General features: G+C 33.3%; 1 protein-coding gene and 1 long non-coding RNA gene across 2 annotated transcripts in view; one reads left to right on the forward strand and one right to left on the reverse strand.

Moving 5' to 3' along the window:
- LOC18421828 (Translation elongation factor EF1A/initiation factor IF2gamma family protein) overlaps window positions 1–2,225 on the forward strand; it is a 61,808-nt gene extending 59,583 nt beyond the window's left edge. Inside the window, exon 17 of the mRNA XM_006826645.4 lies at window positions 1,929–2,225. The gene's annotated coding sequence lies outside the window, so the exon portion shown is untranslated. The remainder of the gene's footprint in view (window positions 1–1,928) is intronic.
- A 14,868-nt stretch (window positions 2,226–17,093) lies between these two features.
- Window positions 17,094–25,512, reverse strand: LOC110006635 (uncharacterized). Its single transcript, XR_002279717.2, has 3 exons — window positions 21,048–25,512; window positions 18,052–18,152; window positions 17,094–17,956 (listed from the first exon to the last, which is right to left on the reverse strand). It is a non-coding gene; the product is annotated as an uncharacterized LOC110006635 (long non-coding RNA).
- Window positions 25,513–26,007: the final 495 nt, after the last annotated feature.

Genomic DNA, 26,007 nt, shown 5'->3' on the forward strand with positions numbered 1-26,007 from the left:
CTTGTCTCAAGACCGCACCAAGTTTTGAGCCAAGTTATCTACCCAAATCAATGAACCTTTGTTGCTGGCAGGCAAACTTTGGATGTTGCATTCATATGGCAAACCAAGGAATGCATCGACAAATGGCTCCTCTCAAGAATGCTGGGCTGGAGAACTTGAAAATGCCTACAATCATCTAGACTAGAGGGTCCTTTACTCCATCTTGCATCCGTTGGGCTTAAGACCAAAATGGAGGGAACGGATCCATAGCTGTTTGCCCTCAGCCAGTTCTCCATCCTAATCAATGGATCCCTCATGACTTCTTTTGTGCTAACCTTGGCCTTAGACAAGGGGATCTTTTGTCCTCTTTCTTTGTTATTGTAGCTTATGTCTTTAGCAGGTCCATCGATAGGCTTTACCAGCATGGTATGCTCAACCATACCCTGATAATCTCTCATCTTCGTTATGCGGATGACGCTTTGGTATTCCTTGGTTCCTCTGCCCAAGAAGTCGACAATCTATAGCTTTTTATTCATTGCTTCAAATTAGCCATGTGTTTCAAGGTCGACATGCTTAAAACCAAATTCATGTGTATTTAGACCAAATTTGTATCCAAGTGTTAGCATGAAGAATGGGGTGTGGCATTGATAAACTTTCAAGCAAATATCTTGTATTACCCCTTTAATATATTCCAATGGGATACCTTAGTCGAGGAATTTGACAGGAACTTGGCTGCCTATAAATGTCAGTTCCTCTCTTCGGAGGTTGCATTGCTCTAATCAAATCCACCTTGACAAGCATCCCAGTATTGCAAATGCCCCTTTTTTGCAATGCCGGTGTCAGTGGCACAGAAACTTGAATGCCTCATGCAAGATATCCTATGGAGTGGAAGCTCAAATTCTATTCAATTCCACCTGGTCAGGTGAGAAGATACGCAAACTCAAGTCTTCTGGGACCTACAAATTGCCAACACCGCCCTCCTGGGCAATTTGTATTGGCATTGTGCCACTAACTAGGATCACCTGTGGGGTGATAAGTGATGTCAAATAGATATGGTACAGACTGCTCTGGGTGGCTCTTGAAAGGTCCATCTTACTCAAGGGCTTCAGGCACATGGCACATTATTAGACTGCTCGGTTTCAACTTTTCATTCTGTGTTCGCTTCTCCCCTAGCTCTGGGAACTGTATTAGATTCTGAAATGACGTCCAGCTTGGATATCAAGTCCTTGATGTAGCCTTCACTGTCCCAAACAACAATGCTGTATACAGTGAGGCTTTGAAACGGACTCTACTTCTGGAGTGGCTGGAAATAGAGTTTGGATACCTCTCCTGTGCTGAGGTCTCACAGAGACTCTGACCTCCCTGCTTCTTCCCCTTCTTTCTTGGCTAGACGTTTTTGTCTTCCCCCACAGGTGCCGATAGAATAGTTTGGGCCCCATCCCCAACTGGTCTTTTCATGTTCTCTTCTTTATTCAAAACCCTCAACCTACACCTCCAATCCAGTGACTGACTGCGAATAGTGCTTGGCTCCCCTCAAACCCCACCCAAGGTGAAAGGTTTCTCTTGGCTTTGCCATTTCGGACAAAGTTTAACAGTAGATTAAAAAGCAAGGTTTCCATCTAGCCAATAGATGTACCATATGTGGTACCAATGAGGAATCCAACCCCACACCGCATTTAACCATCGCAGAAGGTGGGTTGATGCGCGATGGTGGTTGGAAACTATCATAAATAAGTAGATGCTGAGAACTCCTGTTGGGCGCCCTTTGTTTACTTCTTTTTTTTTTTTTTTTGAATGTTATGTTGGACCCTTTGCTGTGGTATTTAATGACGCGACATGATGCTAAGAATCCACAGTATCAGTATTATGTGTTATCTAGCGAACTGCTGTAGGGGTATCTTGCATGTTGCACAAGGGTATGGTTTTAATGCGACACCTTTTCACTGCAGGTGGAGTTGGATGGCTTGATAAAGATTACAGAGCTCTTCTTCGCCTCGAGGTTTTGAGAGTTGATGTGAAGTTAGGAGGTTCTCTCGTGACGAGTGTTTAGAGTTTTTTCACCTTATGCATGTTGTCACATTCGACAACATTTATGAACGTTACTGTAACGATCATATGATTTTGATTTGTGGCCGTTTATACAATGTCTGAATCTTATTTGTGTCAGATTTTTCATTTTTTGATTAATAGAATACCTAATTTATGCTATGAACATCAGAAAAGAAAAGAAAAAGGTTTAAGAATCAGTTCATGTGAGGTGAATATTGTTTCAAGAGCTACATCTTTTGCGAGGCCTCGAAACGTGCAAGGCCAGAACATGGAAATGCAAAAGTTACTCCTAAAGACCTTTAAACTGGTTTCTGTCATGCAAATTCGCTTACTGGCTGGTCTGGCCCCTCATTTCCTTATTCTTTTCCTTATTCTTCTCCTCATCTAATTCCCTCTCCCTATTTGGTCTTGAGTACCTATCTTCTTTAGCTCAACCTGCCTTGAAGGGCAGGTAGGAGCTTATCTCGGTGATTCGCTACGCTTGCTTGCGCTTTCGGCTTTTACTCAATTGCCGAGCTTAGAGATGCTTTCCATTTGACGTGCTGTTAATGGTAGAAATAATCACATTAATATTAGTAGTTGCATTGGCATATTCGTTGTGATAAGTATTTATAGTTCCATTTTGTATGAGAGTTTTGACCCCTGTACACGAAGGCATCGTTTTATTCTCTCTTTATGTATGCACGACACATATATATATATATATATATATATATATATATATATATATATATATATGGGTGCGGTTTCAATAAGGTTACAACTTTAAACAATCCAATTAAGGTGCACCTTCAAATTTTATTATAACATGTAATTTTGGTGTAAAAAATTCTTAGTATTATCTAAAATTGAATTTTAATATCTAATTATAAAATTTTGAACTCCAAAATGGTTAAAATCATATAGATCTATAAACATGTGAAAATCTTGAAAATAGACGGTCTAAATAATGTGTTGCTCGATGCACTATTTTTGCGACTCAATATTGTTTTTTACACATTCATACATCTCGATGTCGAGATGATCAATTAGAGGGTCTTTCAACAGTAAAAAAATCTTTTCCGATGGATTTTTGAGGTGCATTTGTACTTTTACATTTAAAGGTTGCAACCGTATATAAACTTGTTTTTTCTCTCTTTCTCTCTCTCTCTCTCTCTCTCTCTATATATATATATATATATATATATATATATATATATATATGGAGTTGCCGTTTTATGCTCATATGAGAATAGCCTAGATTGAATCTAGGTCCAGATGAAAAGAACACACGTCTAAAATTTTAAGTTATTTGGATTTGTAGAAAAAAATTAAAATTCAAACACTATTGGACATTCGTGATCGTCAGATCGGTCTAGATTCAATCTGGACCATGGGCATTTACTGTTGCAGTACACACTTGGGCGCATGTCTTTTTTCATATATATATATATATATATATATATATATATATATATATATATATATATATATATATATATATATATATATATATATATATATATATATATATATATATATATATATATATAGGAAAATGCTAGGGTGAGCTCACTAGCTCACAGGAACAAATGAATCCAACGGCCCATATTGAATCTGGGTTGATCTGACGATCACGAATGTCCAGTAGTGTTTGAATTTTCATTTTTTTTCTACAAATCCAAATCACGTGAAATTTGGAGCGTGTATACATAAAAAAATAGATGAATATTCAAAAAATATCAAACAATATCAAAAAATATTTTAAAATTCAAACATTATCGGACATCTGTGATTGTCAGATCCACCCAAAATCAAGCTGGACCGTTGGGCTCATTTTTTCCTGTGAGCTAATAGGCTCACTTAAGCTTTTTCCATATATATATATATATATATATATATATATATGGGGAAAATCTTCCTGTTAGCCCAAGGGCTAACTGGAATATATGAGCCTAACGACTCAGATTGAATATGGGTCGATCTGACGATCATGGATGCCTGATAGTGTTTGAATTTTAATATTTTTTCTACAAATTCAAATCACTTGAAATTTTAGGTATGTGTTCATAAAAAATAGGTGAATCTTCTACATATATATATATATATATAGTTGTTCATGACTATCAATGTGTTGCTTGAGAATACCGCCCAGTCTCAATTCGGAGGCATCACATTCAATTATTTTGAAAGCAATAGGATGGGGAAGAGAAAGGCAAACTAGGGTTTTAACTTTTTGTTTGATTAATTGAACTGCTTTAGTATGAATATTCGTCCATGGTGAAGGATTATTTTTTAATCTATTATGTAAAGGCTTAGTGTCTATAGCATTATTAGGATAAAAATCAGTAACATAATTTAAACATGTTAATTATAACAGGTAAGCAAAGAGCATACTATTATATTTAACTAATTTATATATGCAATCTTTAGGAAAACAAGCAGAACGTATAGAACGATTAGTTACTCCTCAAACTAAGGGAATAACTCCTAAAGCAGTTTTGTTTAAACCACCTCCAGAACTCAATAAAAATAAATTCTATATCGGCGAAAATAATAAAACCCTAATGGATCAGTTAATAGCCAAATTAGCCCAATTAGATATTAAAAGAATTCCTTCTCCCAACTCAGTATTCCTATACCCAATATACCTGAATCGTCAGATAAGGGAAAAGCAAAAATACCAGAGCATGAAACAATGATGCTTCAATAAGTGGAACCAGTTATAGAAGATATTATACAAAACCAAGAATCTGCTTTTATGGATACTACACCTATTGATATAAACAGAATCGCCTATGGAAAAACATGGAAACCAATCACAGCTTTGCCATATTATAAGAGACATACACCTGTTGATGTACAGCTTGAAGAAGATGTCATACAAGCTGTTTCCTATTCAGGAAGATCAATAGTTAATTGAACAATAGATGGTTTATCTGAATTAAAAATATTAGATGTCATGAGACATATGACAATGTTTGCTTCAGCAAATAACATGGCAGGGAATCCAGACCAAAAAATTGCTAAAGCAATAGTCAATGGATTTACTTGCTGGTTAAGAGCCTGGTGAGATTTCTATGTGGATGATGAAACCGAAAATGGAATCCTTACCAATACAAGACAATGGACCGCCAGAAATGAACAAAATCAAGAAATAATTTATACTAAAAGTGATGCAGTAAACACCTTAATATATACTATTACATTACATTTTGTAGGAAGTACGGCCTTATTGGCAGCAAGATAAGAAGATCTGCTATCTAATCTTCGTTGTCCTACATTATCCCATTATAAATGGTATAATGATGTCTTTTTCTCAAGATTACTAATACGAGAAAATTGTCAATTAGACCATTGGAAAGAAAAATTTATTGCTGGTTTACCCTATTTGTTTGCAGAAAAAGTCAAAGACAGACTTAAAAAGAAACATAATGGAGTTATAGTATACTCAGCATATACACTTGGAGAACTCTCAGCAGAAATATGTGCTGAAGGATTAGCTTTATGTACTGATCTTAAACTCAAAAGACAGTTAGATAAACAGCAAATTACCAAGCGAAAAGAACTTGGTGATTTTTGTGAACAATTTGGATACCATTTAGATAGAAAAAATAAACCTGAAAAGTTATATAAGAAAAAGAAAAAATACAAAAAAGACAAATATAAATCCAAATCCAATAAAGTGCATAAACAATATAAAAAGTATAAACAAAAATTTATAAAAAAATTCTCCCCAAATAAAAAAAATAAAAGGAAACTTCCAGTATGTTATAAATGTGGAAAAGTTGGTCATTACAAACACCAATGCAAATTAAAAAAGAAAATAGAATCATTACACTTGGATGAATCAATTAAATCAAAATTATATAATATAATCAATTATGATTCTATATCATCAGATTCTACTGAATAACATATAGAACATATTCAAGATGATGACCTTTTATGGACAGAATCATCTGATTCTTCAGATTCTTCTACAAATACAGAATCATCTCATCCAATGGAAGAATCTAATTGTACTTGCCCTATACCTACACATAATCTTCATATGCTTACTCAAGAAGATAATCTAATATTAGATCTTAATGAGAAAATTACAGATCTAGAAGAAAAAAGATCTGTAATCACTAAATTTATTACTTTAACTAAAACAAAAGCAAAAACACCTCCTATTAGTAAAACACCTGATGAATACAATTTTGCCTCTATTATGAAAAGAGTGAGTGAACAACATATTACTCAACAAAAAGAACCTTCTATTTCAGAATTAAAACAGGAGATCAAAGAAGTCAAAAAAGAGGTTCACTAATTAAAAAATAGAATTAAAACTCTAGAATTACAAAATTTATCTCAGCAAGAGTCAGATACAGATGAACTAGAACTCAATCATCTATTACAACATATAGTCTTGATCCACCGGACGATATACCAGAGACCTCAGAAGCTAAACCACTTCTGGTAACAATTCCCTCTGTAAATTTGATATATAAAATTATGATTCAAAAATGGTTTGTTAAAGTCACTATAATAGTAGCAGAAGACTATCGCTTTCAAACATCAGCCTTAATAGACTCAGGTGCTGACCTTAATTGTATTAATGAAGGATTAGTACCATCAAAATATTTTGACAAAACAACTCAGATCCTAAATACTGCAGATGGCAGTAGACTCTTTATCAATTATAAATTATCCAATGCCTCTATTTGTAATAATCACCAATGTATCAATACACCATTTATTATGGTTAAAGGACTAAGCCAAGCAGTTCTCCTTGGAGTCCCATTTCTTACACTATTATATCCCTTATCAATCGATCAAACTGGAATATCTTCGAATTATCAAAATGTACCAATACACTTTGATGTTATTCATAAACCAAAATTAAAAGAAATCAATAATGTCAAAAGTCAATTACACAATAAAGAAAAATTTCTTTGTACTTTAAAACAAGAAATTAAATATAAATATATAGAAGAACAAATACAGGATCCTTTGATCCAACAAAAGATTCAATCAATTCAACAACAAATAGAAACCTCTATATGTAACGAGCATCCCAATGCTTTTTTAGAAAGGAAAAAGCATAGTATTAGCCTACCATATGAACAAGGATTTGATTAAAAACAAATACCTACGAAAGCTAGACCAATACAAATGAACATTACTTTATTAGATATGTGTAGGAAAGAAATTGATGATCTCCAAACAAAAAAGTTAATAAGACCAAGCTCATCACCATGGAGTTGTGCAGCTTTCTAAGTCAATAAAAATACTGAAAAAGAGCGAGGAGTTCCTCGATTAGTCATTAATTATAAACCTCTCAATAAAGTATTAAGATGGATTAGATATCCTATCCCCAATAAAAAGGATTTATTAGATAGAGTAGCCAATGCTTGTATCTTTTCCAAATTTGATATGAAATCAGGATATTGGCAAATACAAATTCAAGAACAAGATAAATATAAAACAGCATTTAATGTACCTTTTGGACAATATGAATGGTATGTAATGCCATTTGGCTTAAAAAATACTCCATCAGAATTTCAGAAAATAATGAATGATGTCTTTAATGCTTATTATCAATTTATGATAGTCTATATTGATGATGTCTTGATCTTTTCTGAATCTATAGATCAACATATTAAACATATTAATACTTTCATTCATGCAGTCCAGAATGCTGGATTAATTGTATCAGCAAGAAAGATAACTTTATTCAAAACCAATATTAGGTTTCTAGGACACAATATTCATCATGGCATTATTATTCGTATAGATCGATCCATACAATTTGTTGATAGATTCCCTGATCAAATACTCAATAAGAAAGAACTTCAAAGGTTCTTAGGATGTTTAAATTATGTTAGTGATTTTTATCCTAATCTTGCTATAGACGCTAAGCCTTTACATAATAGATTGAAAAAGAATCCTTCACCATGGACGAGTATTCATATTAAAGCAGTTCAATTAATCAAACAAAAGGTTAAAACCCTAGTTTGCCTTTCTCTTCCCCATCCTACTGCTTTCAAAATAATTGAATGTGACGCCTCCGAATTGGGACTGGGCGGTATTCTCAAGCAACGCATTGATAGTCATGAACAACTACTCAAGTATACCTCTAAAGCCTGGAATCCAACCCAACAAAACTATTCTATGGTAAAAAAAGAATTACTTGCCATAGTCCATTGTGTTACAAAATTTCAAAGTGATATTCTCAATCAACAATTCCTTATTCGAACTGATTGCAAAGCCGCTAAAGATATTCTGTAAAAAGATGTTCAAAATCTTGTTGCCAAACAAATATTTGCTCGCTGGCAGGCTATCCTGTCCGCTATTGATTTTACTATTGAACACCTTCCCGGGTCTTCTAATTCTCTTCCTGATTTTCTCACCCGTGAATTTTTGTAGGGGGGCCACACTGACGCCAACGACAATTCACCACTATCACTTACACTACAGCTCTTTGCAACCAATAACAATAATACTACTCTATCCAATCCACCTACTCTCATGGGCTCTCGTAGCAATTCTTCTCGCAATGAGAAACGTCCTCTGACTATAATACCATTTGAAGGTGAGAACCCGCCTTTGGCAACCCTTTCACCTTCCAATTCTTCTATTCACCAAATTACTTACCTAGAGACTAATACATTCACTCCCGCTTATACTCCAGCGCAATCAAAACCTAACCAGAGGCCTAATTTTCCTAGGTCTGCATATATTGAAAGAGCATATCTTATGGACATTACCAATGATGATCATCATACGAATATGGACCCTATCAAACTTGCTCAATTATACCTTATAAACCATCTGAATCCAACCAATCGAGTCAAAACTAGAGAGTACTATGAAGCAATCCTCATGGAAACAGGATCCATCTCTGTTGTCCATTATTATCAACAAAATACTAGAATAATTGCATATTCCAAAATCCAGATCAAAAAATTACTTTCTTATGATGAGTGAGGTTGCAATCCTGCTCAAGGGAAAAAACTTCACAATCCTGATTTTTCATATAAATACTACAAGTATCATAGTTGGTATATTCAGTTCCGTTTACCCATTTTTGAAAGATTCTCCAACTGGTTTAAAAATTGATTTTTAGTTTGGGGATCAACTACTGCAATTTTACCTCCTGCTTTCCAAAAGGTGCAGGAACAATTTGTGAGGTTCAATAATAGTGATAATAATATAGACAATCACTTATACTTTGTTGCACTATACCAACTCCCATGGATTATGAAATGGGAATACTCAATCTCTGTCAATAATACAGCCGACCATACCTACATTCCAAGACTGGGCAAAACCATCTCAGTTAAATGGTGGGATATCTTTAATATGGATCCCACAACCATAGTTCCCAAAAGAATACCTCCAAACAAACCCATATATAACCCAAGTCCAAGTGAACATAATACAGCCAATACTTCATTTGACTTCCCCACATATTTACGAAATATGCTCCAATCAAACCCAAATGCTTCCAAAGAAACCTTGGAACAACAAATGAAGGAAATCTTTGCAGAAGCAGGAAGAAAACCAGTCTCATAAGATGAGACCGTACAATCCTCACCAACACACAACAATAGATATTTCCCACTGGAAAAAGCAGACCCAGAAGAAGAAGAAACAGACCCAGAAGAAGAAGACCCCAATGAATTCAACCAAAGACCATAAAGATGCTACATAGTACCATGTCACCTCATATAGTGTACCAGGATGCTTTCCGTACCACTTGTCATTTTCAAGCTACTATATCAAGATACCCTCCGTACCATACACTGTGGTTGCCGATACATACGACAAAGCAGACACTGTAGCTGCCGACACATACGACAAACCAAGCACTGTGCTACCGACATTAAACGACAAAAATTACTGTTTAAGATGCCTCTTTAAGCATCTTTCTTTTTCTTTTATTATCTCCTTTTTGCTTTACGTCTCTTCTCCCCTCTTTTGGTCACATCAAGTCGCTTTCCTCCTCTTCCTTCCTCGCTAAGCAACCTCAACCTTCGCCTATAAAAGGAAGCACCCTTCCTCATTCCCAGCAGGTCTCGGAGCTTTCTTCCTTCTCAGCTCTCTCTGCTCTCTTCATCTTTCTGCTCTCTTCATCTCTCTGCTCTCTTCATCTCTCTACTCTCTTGGTCTCAAGACCACGACTACCATACTGCTCCACAATTACTGCCCTGACCTCACAGTTTGAACCTATCTCATGCAATCCAGGTTTTTTCCTTTATTTTGATTCATCAAAACCAGGTTCACTCTTATCCTCTTATCTTATATGTCTCTGTTTAAATGTGTGACTGTAACTTCCATACACTCCCATCATACTGTCCTCACCACTGGAAGTTATTCTCCAGTTATTGTGTCTATAAGCAATAAGTGTTTGTTCAAATAAGATTTGTTTCAATTATTATGTAAGATTTGTTTCAGTTAGTTTGCTTTTATACAAGTAGTTTGTAATCCTTCTGTATACATCTGGTATGTAATCTAATGCAGTTTAAACTTGTATTCAGTATTAAAATAGGTAATCACACACAAACGTTGTGGTTTGTTATTGATATTTCTGTTATTCCTTTTATCATAATAATCTTATTTTGCCTCAATATTACACGAATTAGTTAAATATAATAGTATGCTCTTTGCTTACCTGTTATAATTAACAATCACCTGTTATACTCTAAAATATTGTAGATCTTGGGGCGTTTTTTATCTCTCTCCATAAAATCAAGGTATTAGGGAATGGTATCTTCAAACCTTCCAACCTAGGTTAATAGAATTATTCCATCAAAAATATAATAAATTTCTGAAAAAATAAAGAGAAACAAAAGGATTATATATATATATATATATATATATATATATATATATATATATATATATATATATATATATATATATATATATATATATATATATATATATATATATATATATATAGGAAAAGATGAGATTAGCCTACTAGCTCATATGAATATGAGCCCAACATCCCAGATTGATTCTGGGTCGATCTGACGATCACAAATGTTCGATAGTTTTTGAAGTTTAGTTTCTTTTTTACAAATCCAAATCACTTGAAATTTTAGGCGTGTGTTCATCATAAATAGGTGAATCTTTGAAAAATCTCAAAAAAAAAAATATTTTACATGAAATAAATTGACCAAAATACCCCCAAAAAGTTTTGGGGGGTATTTTGGTTATTTTTTTGTGAATAAAGTTTTTTATATTTTTATTAGTTGCGCCTTGATGAGAAGAACGCACACGTAAAATTTCAAGTGATTTGAATTTGTATAAAAAAAAATAAAATTCAAACACAACCGGACATCTGTGATCATCAAATCGGCCCATATTCAATTTGGGATGTTGGGCTCATATGAACATATGAGCCTAATGCAACACATATGAAATAAACCCATTATTTTGATTAGAAGGTTAAAATAAGGTGAAGGCTTTATGAAAAAAAAAAAAAGAGTAAAACCTCACTTTAAAACTCACCAAAAATTATAATTTTTGGTATCGAAAAACCTTCAAATCGATCATCTCGACTTTGATCATTGTGGTTGTGAAAAAAAAAATTTGGATTTTAAACTCTAAAAATAGTGTTTATTGTAAGTAATGTTCAAAATAGTGTATCCCACTAAAGCTTGGTTATTTAGCCTGGGATTCAAATTGTAGCAAGTAATGTTCAGAATAAAAGAGAATCCCTCTTTGTATATATCCAAATATTTACCTCTACTTTTGGAAAACGATAAAGTATTTATTAAAAAAAAAAAAATTCAATTAAATTTCCTCTACTGTATTTACAATTAAATTAACAACTTGAGGTATTTTTTGTCAATTTAGGCTTTGCCTTCCCAACCTAGAGTCTCTTTTAGTATGCTTACTCTTTTGCGGCGACTGAATACCATATATCCTTAACTACAGCTTAAAAAACAGTGCTGGGCAACTAGGTCCAAGTTCCTTCGCCTCGCCACCCGGCAAGCCCGACTTTTCTCAAGTTAGGTATCCTACTTGGTAATATTTAAAAAAATTTACAAAATTATATAAAAAATCTCAAAAATAAGAAATTTATTTGTAAAATGCTCATTTATGCTCATTTATCTACAATAGTCGGCCCTACTCGGGTCGAGTTACTCAGGCCGAGTACTCGGCTCGGGCATGGGCCAAGTACTCAGCCCAAGCCGTGGTTTCGAACACGGTTAATAAATGTAACCTTCAAAAGATTATACGCTCCCAGGGTATATGCTACCTCAAGTAAATACCTATCTAGAGAAATTTTTTGATCCGAAATTTTGAAATGTAACATCTCCAACTTAGTAACCAATCAAAGATTAGAAAAAATAAAAAAACATATGCATTACATCCGTATGAATAAGAAAAAGAAAGTTATCTTCAAATTGAACCAGAACCGTGTCAATTTGCAAACAATGATATCTAATCATTAAGAATCACAAAATCGTTATTTTTTCTTTGAAAATACTCATCCAATGAATTCCAAAATTCTGGAGGACAACTTACTCCTGAATAACCGTTCAAAAATGAGGGTAACTGCATAATGTGCTCCTGAGGGAGCACGCTATACGCCCTAAATCCATATATGGAAAAGAAACAGGCCGTTCCGTTCAATTATGGAGGTCTTAAGAACCTTGGGTCTAGCAAAGCCTGGTATGTGAACTGCCACCTGATACGGCTCAACCCTGAAAATTTACAAGATTTAAGATCTTTTTATAATTTATAATTTTTAGAACCTTATTCAACGGAAATAACCAAATATGACATCATAGATATGTTACTTGCCATTCCAGGTCCAACCATGAGACCGATGTTATCAAATTCGTTTGGTTTCCACTGAAGCGTTCGGATTTTAGGTAAAAATTGAAGAGAAGCGAAACCTAGTACTGTCGTTTCGGTCAGATTTGGGCTGTTTCGGCCAAATTTGGGTCTGCTTCGGGTTTGCTTTGGGTCTGCTTCGGCCAGCAAAGAAATTGCTATATAAAAGTATCTTTTTTTTAAAAAAAAAAAGTAAATTATTTGTATATATTATATATATAAATATATAATTTCTTTATAATTTTTTTTTAAAAAAATCCGAAGTCTTCTCTTGAATCGGTCGAAACACCGAATTGCCTTTTCTTTTCTCACCAAACCGAAAAAAACTCTATAGCGAATATAACAACATTGCATTAGACTCCTCATAAAATGCTCCATAATTATGCCTTAGTTTGAGACGTTTAAGGCATTGCACAAAGCTCTCCCTCGAAAAATTAAACGCGAGAAAATTTTCAAAATTTAGCCATTTATTAACTTGAGCCATTCATCCACGCAAATCTAGCAAAGTATGCATGATATATATATATATATATATATATATATATATATATATATATATAACCTTAAACAATCCAATTAAGACGCACCTTCAAATTTTATCATAACATGTAATTTTGTTCTAAAATGTTTTTAGGATTATCTTAAAATCTATTTTCATATCTAATTACAAAATTTTAAACTACAAAAATAGTTAAAATTAAGGAGATCTATAAACATATGAAAATCTTGAAAATGGAAGGCCTAGATAATGTGTTGCAAGATGCACACTACTATTTCTAAGACTCAAATTATTTTTTTTATATTCATACATCTTGATGTCGAGAAAATCAAATAGAGGGTTTTTCAACATTAAAACAACTTTTCCGATAGATTTTTGAGGTGCATATATAATTCTACATTTTAAGGTTGCAACCTTATATAAATTTTTCCCATATATATAAATGATACTAAGAGACCATCTCACATCTATGTGAGTAAGACCCTAAAGGATCACTAATAAATTTTGACACAGATCTCTAGAAAAGTTATCAATAAACTCATTCACGCATGTCCCACACCCATGTGATAACTTTTTTAGAGATTTGTGTCTATATATATATATATATATATGAGCAATGATTTCATGCAATCGTTGTATAGTAATATGATGCAACAACTTTAAAAAACCATCTTATGGCCATTTGTTTGATCCAAAATTTGAAATATACACTCTTTTTATTCTAATGAACAATTAAAAAAATAAAAATTTGGAAACACAACCTTGAAAGTATTTTTTTAGCCCAACTAACATAGGCCGTTCATTTTGGTGAGATGCTTAGATCTAGGCTTTAGAAAGATTTTTTCATTTCCAATTTTTTTGGATGGCTTTATTATCATTAGATGAATAATGTTAAAAAATAAAAAAATTGTTTTGAGTTTAGAAAGGCTAAGATCTTGAAATTCACAAAATGAATGGTCTAGAATTTTTGGAGGGGACTCATTTTTACCATATCTAGGGTTTCAATTGAAGTTTTTTTTTGGAGGGGGATTGATTATTGAGATGAAGAGAGTGCGTGTGAAAAATTTTAGGTCATACAAATACCACAAACATGGTTTTCTAGAAGTGTCGTTGGATTATACTACGATACAACCGTTGTATTAGATCATTGTTATATATATATATATATATATATATATATATATATATATATATATATATATATATATATATATATATATATATATATATATATATATAAAGCTGGGATTAGCCCATTAGTTCATATGAACATACGAGCCCAACAGCTCATATTAAATCTGGGCCCGATCTGACGGTCACGACCTCATTTCGTATTTGAATTTTAATTTTGTTTATACAATCTAAAGTACTTGAAATTTTAGGCGTGTATCCTTCTCATTAAGGCGCACCTAATAAAAATATAAAACAAATATTCGTGAAAACATAAATGAGAAAAATACCCTTGAATTGTTTTGGAGGTATTTTGGTCAATTTATTTCATGTAAAATATTTTTTTTGATATTTTTCTTTTTGATATTTTTCAAAGATTCAAATATTTTTTATGAACACATTTCTAAAATTTTAAGTGATTTGGATATGTAGAAAAAACATTAAAATTCAAACATTGCCGGACATCCATGATCGTCAGATCGGCCCAGATTCAATCTGGGCCGTTGGGCTCTTATATTCATATGAGCTAGTGGGCTAATCCCAAATTTTCCCTATATATATATGAGTAATGACACTATGAGACCCTTCCACACCCAGGTGAATAGGACCTCAAAGGATCACTATTAAATTTTGACTCAGATCTCTAAAAAAATTATCACATGGGTTTGGAACTTAGGTGAATGGGTTTATTGATAACTTTTATAAAGATCTGTGTTAAAATTTAATAGTGATCCTTTGGGGTCCTACTCACATGGGTGTGGGAGGGTCTTATAGTATCATTACTCATATATATATATATATATATATATATATATATATATATATATATATATGTATATATATATATATATGTATATATATATATATATATGTATATATATATATATATATGTATATATATATATATATATATATATACATATATATATATATATACATATATATATATATATATATATATATATATATATAAGAGTCACTATTGCACTCCCATACGTGAATGGCCAAGATTGAATCTGGGCCATTCTGTGGCCGATCTGGTACTCACCGATGTCCAATAGTGTTTGAATGTTAAAGTTTTTTTCCAAATCTAAATCACTTGAAATTTTAGTCGTGTGTTCTTCTCATTAAAATGCACCGAAATGTTTCGGGGGTATTTTGGTCAATTTATTTCACATAAATTTTTTGTTTTGATATTTTTCTTAGATTCAACTATGTTTGAAGAACACACGCCTAAAATTTTAAGTGATTTGGATTTTTAGAAAACAAAATTAACATTCAAACATTATCGGACATCCGTGATCGTCAGATCGGCCTATATTCAATCTAGACCGTGGGTGTTTCTACAAATTCAAATCATTTAAAATTTTAAGCGTGTTTTCTTCTCATCAAGCTGCACCTAATAAAAATAAAAATAAAATAATTCGTAAAACAAAATTGACCAAAATACCCCTCAAAACTGTTTAGGGGTATTTTGGTCAATTTATTTTGTGTAAATTTTTATATATATATTTTTCATAGATTCGCCTAGTTTTTAAGAACACCTACCTAAAATTTCAAATTATTTGGATTTGTAGAAAAAAAAATTAAATACTATCAGACATCCGTAATCGTTAAATCGAACCATATTCAATATGGGTCGTGGGCATTTACTCTAGCAGTACACTCCTGGGCACACATCATCTTTTCTCTCTCTCTCTCTCTCTCTCTCTCTCTATATATATATATATATATATATATATATATATATATATATATATATATATATATATATATATATATACACGCCTCTTGAACCAGAATCAGATACTTACGCAATACAATTATTCAAAATGAATATCAATAATAGCAATAAAGGAAAATTTCCTATGGAGATTGTCCCGACTATATCTGACTCTCCTCTAAATACTTATCCACCTTTATCTTTAGCACGATCAATAAATTACCCAGAATATTCATCTCAACCAAAAGCCACTCCAGTTTTTACCCTTGCATCTAGTCCCAATAAATCCAATAACCCAAATAAATCAGTATTCGAAGAAACTGCTTTCTTGGTAGATATTACCATTGATGACAAGCATATCCACATAGACCCAAATAAATTAGCCCCTCTATATTTACAAAATCACATCTATCCTTTAAACGGCAACAAGACCAGAGAATGGTACGAAGATGTTCTCTTAAAAACCGGATCTATATCAATAGTTCATTTCTTTAATCCCAATACAAAAATAATTGGATATTCGAAAATGCAGATACGAAAATTATTATCATATGATGATTGGGGATGTAGCCCATCCCAGGGCAGAAAGCTTCAAGCCCTTGAATTTCAATACAAATCATATCGATATACTGAATATATAGATGCATGGCACAAAGTATTTGCATATCAAAACTTAAATAATTCCCATACCTGGTTTATTCAGATAAAAATGCCTATTTTTGAAAGATTCCCTAGTTGGTTCCGATACTGGTTTTTAATCTGGGGATCAGCTAGTTGAGAGAGTCTCCTTCATATTTTTGAGCTCGTCAATCTCTACTAATATGAGATCAATACAATAGGCAACACATGAGGTCCATACCAAATGTTTCCTTTTTTCCATCAACTTTGACCCCACTGAAACACATGCTTTGGAATTATTTGTAACAACTTTGACCATGTAGTTCTCTCCCACCTCCTTGAATATCTGATCCAATAATTGTGGAATGAAATTTGCTTCATTTTTTACCCTAATGGTCTCTCTTTTAGACAAGAAGGTCGTACCATGTGGACAATAAACCAAAAAGTTTAGATTTTTTTTATGATAGACTTTGTTTCACCAACATAGAAATTAAAAACAAGGTTTATTACTTGAAATAGGGTAGTCGAGCCTCTTAAGTGATGGCTTGTATGGCTATTGGCTTCCTCATTTGCCCTATTTCGGTCCATGGGTTTAATTGTCAAAAACTTCTGTGGCAAGCAAAACATATATGCTAGATACATCGCTCCTCGTGCATATGATCCCCCGTGATGAAAATCTTCAAACAGAGTCAGGTATCTCGTAGGAAGTTCTTTGCCTTTTGAACTGGAAAAATGGTATTGTCGATAGTTAAGAGTAAGTAGGCCGTCGTGTGTTGCTCAATACCCAATTGTATAACACCCAAGTGGCTTCATAAATATATTTTTCAACCAGCTGAATTTAAGTGTCAGCAGTCTTCCCTTATCCGGGCAATCTCCGAGCCAATCGTTTAAATATGTGACATAAGCCGGTGAATCTACTATGCATCGTACACGTCGGCATCATCTCTCTTATGCATGCCACCAAATGGGTGATGTTAGTTTCGAGACGTTACCTTTTTGACAACCCTGCCATTTCTACAAATCTCTCGATGCTCGTCTGTAATGGGCCATGCTCTGACGGTTCTAGAGGGCTCGTTGATATAAATTCTTAGCCTCTCCTACAGTAAATAATGACACTTTAGGTTGTATAGGAAGTTTAATCATATACATCATCTAGTAAAAAGCAGACATAAATGAAAAGAATTGGCTTTACCTTTCCTTTAAATACTAATTCCGATACATGTTTCTCTTTCAGGTTTAATAGGACCTTGTCCTTTTATCCTCCATCATTGTTACCTTGGTTTGCCATTATATCTACAACACTAAAATCCAATTTTTAAAAACATAACTTACTCATAAAAGAAGAGTAATTGAGCACAATAGAGATTTTCAAAATCTAACTAGACATAAAGATGACATAGTAATATTAAACAAATAAGATGCTAAAAAGTACGACATGGTGAAGTTTGGATGTGTTATCCAACTATGCGATGCCAATCAACACATGCATTACAGAGTAGCACAATACATTACAATATGTCTAAGGATATTTTTATTACACCCCTTATCCTCTGCAGGTACAACAAAATAAATGGGTTAGATCAAGTGTATAAAAACACACATTTACAAGAGCTCCATTATGTTCTTGTAGTAATAAATAATTTCACAAGGGTCTTTATATCATGCTTCCCACAATCCATAGAAGTCATATGAATATTGTTGTACGTAGAAGTTCTAAACTCGATGGGTTAATATTTGGCAAATAAAGTATGAGAAATAAAGCATGAAACACATACAACAAGAATACGAAGATTTATATAGTTCACCCTAAAATGGCTATATCTACAAGCACGGCAAACAGAAATCCACTATACCAATGAAAGTTACATCAAAGATTTTGGAACAAACCTCGACAAAAACCCAAGTCGAGCAAACTTTTTTAAACCACTCTCCCTTCCTGCTCTTTATTTCTGGCAACCATTACTGACAACATTAGATAGAGACGTGAGAGCAATGAGAAACTAAACTTCTCTCTAACTAAAAAGGTAATGACTCATAATCTCTATGGAAACCGCTCTTCTATAAGAAACAAGCCTCTCAATATTTGGGAATCCACAAGAGGTACCATCACAATATTTCTGTCCAAAAGAAGCTCTCTTCTCTCTAAGAAGAAACTGCATCTTATGCACATGAGGCTTTGTCCCCCTCTCTCTCTCTAAAAGAACCACCATTCCCATGTAATAACCCAAATAAGACTTACAAATTCTCTGCACTTTTATCATATATATATATATATATATATATATATATATATATATATATATATATAAGATTAGGAATCCATATTAAATATGAAACTTCCTATAGATCTTACATATATCTCAAAACCAAGAGATATATCTAAGAGTTCTAATCTTTTTAGATTTTTATTTCATTTAAGAAACTCATCAATATCAATCTCAATCGTTATGTGAATATCTCAATCTTACGTAATATGGAAATATTTCAATTTTACAAAATATGAGATTTCCTTATGTTGGTGATTTTAGGCACCAAATGAACAATTCCACCTTGATATCAAAATCACATGCTCACCATGTCAACATCCATTGGATAACTGCATAAATTCTTCATTTTTTACCAAAAAAATTCCTCCTATCATCTTCGTTGAAAAACAGTGTTTGCCATCAAATTTCTCCACTTTGAACTTTGCATTCGAAACCTTTATTGTCATACCGACAACCCAAAACTAGGCTCTAATACCACTTGCACGGAAACTCTAAGCTCAATGGGTTAATATTTGACAAATAAAATACGAGAAATAAAACATGAAATACATACCATGAAAACACAGAGATTTACATGGTTCAACCAAGAGGGTTATATCCACAACCATGGTAAACTAAAATCTATTATACTAATGAAAGTTACATTAAAGATTTTATAACAAACCTCAACAAAAATTCAAGTCGAGCAAACCCTTTTAAACCACTCTCCCTTCCTTCTCTTTACTTCTGGCAACCATTACCAATAACAACAGACGACAACAATAGATAGGGACGCGAGAATAACGAGAAACTGATATTTTCTCTAACTAAAAGGAAATCATCCAAAATCTCAAAGGGAACCGCTTCTCTATAAGAAACAAGCCTCTCAATCAACATGAGTCTACAGGAGGTACCTTCAGAATGTTTTTTTCCGTAAGAAGCTCTCTTCTCTCTAAGAGGGATCCTTGCATCTTATGCATAGAAGGCTCTGGCCTCTCTCTCTCTAGAGGAACCAATATTCACATATGGTGACCCAAATAGGATACACAAATTATCTGCACTTTCATCTCATATTATATATATATATAAGATTAGGAATCCATACGAAATAGAAAACCTTTTATAGATCTTACATATATATCAAAACCAAGAGTTATATTCAAGAGTCTTAATCTCTTTGGATTTCTATTTTCTTTAATAAACTTATTAATATCAATCTCAATCCCTATGAAAATATCTCAATCCTACATGATATGAAAATATCTCAATCTCACAAAATATGTGATTTTCTTTTGTTATGATTTTGGATCGCACCAAATCCAACAAATATGACCAAAAAGCAACACATCATAATCGATAAAAGAGACCCCTTCTAACCTCTAGCTCCAAACAAGGCGACCCAAGAACCAAAAAATGAGAAACAGTAAACTAAAATATGGCATCCACATTAACGAATAGTTGAACGTACATTGCTGCAACATTTTTACTGAAATTCAATTTCAAATTGATAGAGCTGAACTCTGTGATTCCAATAGAGCTGCAACTTTATTACTAAAGCAAGAAGGATAAGAAGATTGAGAAGAAGAAGTTCAGATTCCAATACACACAGATATCATGTTTTACCTATGTGAAATAGACTAATTCATTAAAAAAATGTGTTATACTATAGAATGTTCAGCATGAAATTTGTAAAACAATCTTCAACCAGATTCTGAAATTCCACAGATCTAAACATGAGTGGATGAAGTATACCATCATAAGCTAAACCCAGCATGAGAAATTGGGTGATTCAAGAACAATTTCAGTCTCTGACACCATCAAAACTTAGCATTCAAATTTCTCAAAAACAATTTCAGTCTCTGATTATGCAATTCCAGTTCAAAATTTAGCATTCAAATTTCTCAAAACGTACAAATATTGAAAAATCTAAAAAATAACTCACCTGGTGGTCGGATTCTTGCCAGAATCACACTACTTATCCCACTTCTATGGCAAAAAATTCTCAGCTGGATGCTTGGCCACTCCAGGGTATAGAGAAAGAGAGGGTTGACATAGAGAGAGATAGGAAGAACAAAAAAAGAACAAAACCCGCAATGTGATGTAGTGTTTCACAAGCCAGCCGATGATACGAACATCATACTAACTGGGCACTGTCCTAAACCTTAGGAAACAGCCCCACTATCGAAATTTTTTAAAAAATTAATATAAAAAGTTGATCGAGGATTGCAATATGATAAATAAATAAATAAAACTCGCAAGGGGGCTGACCCGTTGCTTAATTTTTGTCCGAATTTAACCCATTTTGTATTTTTAATTATTATTTTTAGTGTCCTTACATAAATTCCTCAAAATGATCTATAGCTATAGCTAGAGTCATTTAAGAAAAATATAAAAAAGAGGAAAATAGAAAAATAGATTATATGACAAATTCCTCAAAATGATCTATAGTTAGAGATCATTTAAGAAAAATATAAAAATAGATTATATGACAAGCACCACTCACAAATAACCATAAAAGCATCAAATTTGCATATAAAGTATTTAGATGTTCATTTTTTACAATTAATATAATTTTTTGATTATTTTTTAAATATCACCAAATTTTACCCGAGCACTTAGCTTGGCAAGTTCTAGGCCAATTCCATTTTTCCTCGTGTATGAGCCGTTGTCACTCTAGAGGCTCCTTTAACTTGAGCCCTGGACCCAAAACCAAAAGATTAAGGAAGCCACATTGACACGTGCAATATGTAGGGCTGCCAATGGGCCAGGCCTGGTCCAGCCCAAGGCCCTGCAAAGTCTAAAACGACTTTGGACCGGCCGATAAGGCCTGGCCTGCAATTTCCATTTGAAAAGCCCAGCCCGGATGAAAGAATTTACAGGCCCAATCCAATTAAAAGCCTTTTTTCTCTCTCTACAAACTTTTCTGGTTAGTAATAAATCCAAAAAAAAAAAAATGCTACTCGTCCCCCCTCTCCCTCCACCCAAAGGCTCTTTGTTTTGGGGTAGGTTTAGAGAGAGAGAATGGGTTTCTAGAGAGAGAAAGAGAGATTAGATTTTTAGGGAGAGAATGGGTTTTTATAGGGGAGAGATATTTGGTTTTTAGAGAGAAAGAGAGATTGGGTTTTTAGAGAGAGAAAGAATGAGTTTTTAAAGAGAAAAATAGAGATGGGGTTTTAATTTGTTTTTTTAAATATTTTAGCATCTATTTATTTTTATTTTTGTAACTTACTACAAACAAAAAAAGTTTGAAGAGAGAAGATTTATATAAAAAAAGAAGGGATTCTAAATAGGCCGGGCCGGGCCAAAATATTTTCTGGGCCAGCCCTGCTCAGGGGCAAGGTTTTGGGGTTTTTGGGCAATTTCGGGCTACCCTGATAAAGAGTGTCTTTCTTGTAGCCCGGCCCCAGCCCGTAGCAAGACTGATTTAGGCCCAAAATCCAACCTGGCCCGGCATGGAAGGCCTAGGCCCAGCATGGACCATTGGCAGCCCTAGCAATTTGTAGACATTTCTCTTTATCTTTGTTGTTGGGTAAGATCACAGTTCTCTAATCTAATTGAGTGTTGGATATTTTAGGGGAAGATATTCTTTAGGTATTTGGTAGAAATTTAAGTAAAATAGATTTATGAGATTAGGAAGTTAAAGATTTAGTAGAAATTTACTAGGGTAGAGATTTTGGGGGTGGTTCAACCCTTTGATAGGTATTTAGGAAGATTTATTAGTTTAGAATTATTAGTTTGGACGATAAGAATAATATCTATAAAATGAATCCCTCTAAAGACAGGAGGTATTTATGTAGGAGAAATGTTGTATAAGGTTGCAATCTTATTTGGGAAAATTGGGTTGCAGTAATTAGTACCATCTATTTTATTTGGACGATGTAGAATGGATACTATTTTAAAATACATGGCACGTATTTATATTGTCATAAAAGATATGTCAAATCTACACTGTTTAAATAAAATTGATGGTGTAGAGTAAGGCAAATCTTATTTCTACAAATAAAATCGCAATCTTATAAAATCCATATTTTGTATATAGTTTTAATATTTATGTTTGGGTATAAAGTGTCAATTTTATACTATTGAAATAAGGCACACTTCAAAAGAATGCGAAAGATACAGTACTGAAAAACCTTAAAATGGCATAAAAATCTATCGCCACCCTTTTTTTGGTTGAAAATATATTCCCACATCTAATTATGAAATTTAAAGTTCCAAAAATAGTGTTGATCAAACTGACCTAAAAACACTTGAAAATCTTGAAAATGGGCACTCTAGATAATATGTTAAAAGATCAAACATATTTATAATACAACTTAAAATCTCTTTTTTTGTTCCATGAATCTAAAAGTCAAGATGATCAATTTAAAAGTTCCCTATGATTGGAATAACCTTCTCCAGTGGGTTTTTTAAATGCATATTATTTCTGGTCAACACTTATAAAAATTTCCATTTACAATTTAATTAGGTCGCCTTGCAAGACAAATATTAGGTTGGGCATTATGAGAGTTTAGAACAAGTGAATAAAATAAGAACTGGTTTTTAAAGATGTATCGTATTCATAGATTCTGCCTAGAGGAGATGCATTGTAATCGAGGCAACGAAAATTGAATGAAATACAACGAAATGTTACTCAAAAAAGTGACATATTTGCGAACTTCTTTTTATCTACCCGGAGCACGTGTATCTCGTTTTATTGGGAATTGCGGTACGGATGGCTAGCTGCGGATTAGAGCTGGCAACGGGCAGCCGCCTTGGCCCATAGTTCTCCCCTGGCCCATATGGGATCGGTTTGAGTCTGCTGGCCCTAGATGGGTCCAAACAAGCCCTAACCCAAGCTTGTCCTTTGGCTCTATTTGGGCCAGGCTACGCCTAATTGGTCTCATCAATAAAGCGTTTTTCTAATTATATGGAGTCGTTTACGTAAATTTTAATCTGTTATTATGCTCGTTTAAAAAGTTGAAAAAAAAAAACCCTTATTCTCAAATCATGCTGACTAATACCAGGTCAGATGTCCTATTGCCAATCCAATCCTACTAATGGTGAATCCTGCTAGGATGACTTCTATTGAGGAAAGGTAATTTAGGATGTGAAAACCCATTATATTATTAGGCAATAAAAACATCCCAATAAATATTAAAAGATTTATTTATAAATTTTCGTTTTGCTCATGTGCCTCCTAAGAAAATATCTTCACAAAAATCATCATTGTTTTATGTGGGAACCTTGAACTAGTCCATGCACTTCACCCTGGTAGTTATGTCATTTATTTGAGAATCCTTAAGGGGGATCAGACTACTAAATTGTTCCTGTTTATTTACCCTAAATAGAGACAAATTTTATTTTTTATAATATTTTTAAAGTGCGTTAGTAAAATATAACTTAGAAACCTCTAAATTTATTTGAGATGTTTCGACAATCAGTAATTTTAAAGGGGGTTAACATTCAAAAAAATAAATTTCAAGGGTTACAATTCCTTGAATAATATGTTCTTTTTGGAAAATATTAAGTGAGATCATTTACTTTGTACAATTAATCTTGATCATTAGATGTGAAATTGGCTGGTTGCATTTATTTCAATGACCAAGCTCAAAGTTCAAAAGAAATTTTTTCGAACTTTGTGACACACCCAAGCTTCTAGATCTCACATCGTATGGTTTTAAGTAATTGTGGCATCCTTGTATCAAGGGTAAACGGTCTCATTGTATACAATCTATTTTCTTTTTGCCTATTATTATATCTACAGTGAATCAAAAGACTCTTCACTGTTACCACTATAGCTCAAGAGTTTCAACACCATTACATAACAGTGTTGACACTCCTGAGCTAAAGCAACTTACGTGGCACCAATTTTTCGAGATGACGAAGCATCTTGTCCTTCTGCCATAGTCGATAACTCAAAATGCATCTCATCTAACAAATTTGAAAAAATAAATAAATAATAAAATAAAATAAAAAATCTATAAAAAAATGCACAAAACGTGCCCTCTTGCAACTCTCTTTCATCTCTTTTCTCATACCTTTCACGTTGCTGTAACCGAGTAATCACTTTTGTTTTGCCATGTTGTAAATGATACAGCTTCCATTTCCATTGTACCATGAACCTGTCCATTATATAGAAAGCAAAGAATAAGGCATTAAAATATGGACAACTCATTCAGACTTGTTCTCCTGCAAAAACTTCTCTCTCAAGTCTAAAGTCTTTACAAAGCCGCCCAACAAAGGACAGCTGGGATGTACTCATGTGAATAAGTCCGTCCAATCTCAGCCGTCAACTTGGGTTACGCGTACATGACCACAGGGGAAAGCCCTTCCTCATTTATGAGTTTGAAAAGGAAAAGCATGCACCAACACGCTGAGAGACGGCTTCCATGTGGACAGAGAAAAAGACATGTGAAGAGAGAATCTCTCAAGAAATTTCCCAAACACTAGGACAAGTGCGAACTTACCAAAGCATTGTTAGTATTATTGGACACCTATTGATTATTTTAGATAGGGTCCAAAACTTGGGCCCAATAATAAATTAAGAGAGACTAAAATATCAAGGACACGGTTTCTATGCGGCCCGCCTGCATATGTAGAAATGCGGGTTTGGCAATAAATATATATTTTTAAATATAATTTATTTTAGAGTATAAATAACCTTTAACTTAAAGTTCATGGATATTAGAAAAAAAAAAAAAAGTTAAAAATTATAAATAATAATTATATTTAAAAAACATTTGAATGATCATTTACAATTGTTTTTAGATAAGCCACTATTTATATTCATTTTTAAAATGGATGTTTTTTTACCTCTGGAGTAGAAATGCAATCTAACCCATATGAAACAATTTTGCAAATATCAATTCAACCCCTTAAAAGAGAAAGAGAGAGAGAGAGAGTAATGTTAGCTAAAATAT

This window comes from Amborella trichopoda, chromosome 12 (genome assembly GCF_054954075.1).
Source record: "Amborella trichopoda isolate Santa Cruz 75 chromosome 12, AtrichopodaSantaCruz75HAP2 v2.0, whole genome shotgun sequence".
NCBI lineage: Eukaryota > Viridiplantae > Streptophyta > Magnoliopsida > Amborellales > Amborellaceae > Amborella > Amborella trichopoda.